Here is a 1948-nt window from a genome sequence, read left to right on the forward strand (position 1 = left end):
CAGTGGAGTATCTTAGATGGCCGCTCACAGGCTTTTAAGACCCCAGACACTACTCACCAAGGTAGAATGTAGAGCATTATCTTTATAAGTAGTGTCATGTCAAAGGCATTAATTCTTCAGTCTTCTTACTGATTGTCCAGCTTTTACATCCATATGAGGTGATTGCAAATACTGTGGACAATAGGATACTACTCAGCAATAAGAAAGAATAAAATGCTAATACACACAACAACATAGATGAATTTCAAAACCACTAACCTGAGCAAAAGAATCCTGACTGAGAATATATACTGTGTGATTCCATTTATATAAAACTCTAGAAAATACAAATCTATAGCAATAGAAAGTAAATCAGTGATTCCCTGGGGTGGAGGGTGGGGAATTGGCTTCGTTCGGGCACAAGGAATTTTTGAGGGATGATGGAAGTGTCCTGTATTTTGATTGTTGTGATGGTTATTTGGATATATTGATTTGTCAAAACTCACTGAGATGCATTTTATTGTATGTAAATTATACCTCAATAAATAAAAAGATGAGAAAAGCCATACAAAAGGAATAAGCTGTTGAAATATACGTTATGGAAAATATTGAGGGTTTTTTGTGGCCTAATATATGGTCAATATCCATGAAAGTTTCATGTACACTTGAAAAGTAGGTGCATCCTCTATTATCAAGGTAAAAGACTTGATATATATCCATAAAATCTACCTGATTACGTTGTTTAGTTCATCTGTATCTTTTTTTTTAATTCTAATGTTTCTCGAACTGAGAAATATATCAAAGTTTCCTAACATTTAGTGTTTTATTTATTTCTCCTTGCACTTTTTAAGAGTTTCTACTTCATGAAAGTTGCTATTGTGTTGTTTTGTGCATTGATACTCATAACTGCTTTTTGTTGTTTGTGACTTGTAGCCTTCAGCATTATAATGTGTCCTTTCTGCCTCTTTTAATGATTTTTGGCCTGAATTCTACTTTTTCTGGTATTAAGAGCAGGACTTCCACTTTCTTTTTTTATATTGTGTTTACCTTATATACTTTTGCCCATTCTTTTATTTTTAGCTTTTCTGAATTCCTTATCCCCACAGCAGGATGCACTTGCATTGTCTGCCTTGTAGACAGAATAGCTACAAACTAGTTGCTGCTTTTTTCTTTCCTTTTCTGAATGAGAGTGTTCACTGTGGTTCTGTTTCTATTCCACCATATTAGATGTGTGTATGAGATGTGTGAGGGCAGATAATGTATCCTTTTGGTTCACAAGTCTCTAGATTAAGAAAAGCCGTATCTCCTGATATAGAGACTACTACATATACCCCTGATGTAAAGGCTGCTGTGCATCATCTAGACATCCTGGCCTTTGAGTATGATCCCAGCAGTGGACAGGACTTTGTAATTGTCTCTATGGAGAAGGGTTTGTGTGTACTTTGCTTGTGGTAAGGAGAGTGAAGTCAACATATGGTAACTAGGGTGGAATGTGGTAGTCATTTCTGTTGTTCACATATCCCTGGCTCTCTACTTATGGACCCAAGGTAGGATTGTTCTTCTCCACCACCTTTGAAGTTAGTTGTGATAACGTGACTTGTTTTCGCCAATGAAATGTTTGAGTGGAGATGCCATGTATCATTTCTAGACAGATGCTATAAAAGCCATTGTATGATTCACCATCCTTCCTATGTCTTGCCTTGGTAATCATAGAAGCATGGAGATGGAGTCTCTATTGACTTGGGTCCCTGTGTGAGGCTGTCATAGAGCAGATCACTCAAGCTGGTCCATGATGGGAACATTAAGGTGAACAATAATTGTCTGTTCTAAGTCACTGAGATTTGGGTGTGAGTTTTTTGTTTTTGGCACTGCAGCATAATTTAGACTATACCAGCTGCATAAAATACATGTTAAAAATTCTGGATTAATAGAAAAGAAATGTTGTTGATTAAGAAAGTGTTCTGCATCC

Source organism: Trichechus manatus, unplaced genomic scaffold (genome assembly GCF_000243295.1).
Source record: "Trichechus manatus latirostris isolate Lorelei unplaced genomic scaffold, TriManLat1.0 scaffold00010, whole genome shotgun sequence".
NCBI classification, from domain to species: Eukaryota; Metazoa; Chordata; class Mammalia; order Sirenia; family Trichechidae; genus Trichechus; species Trichechus manatus.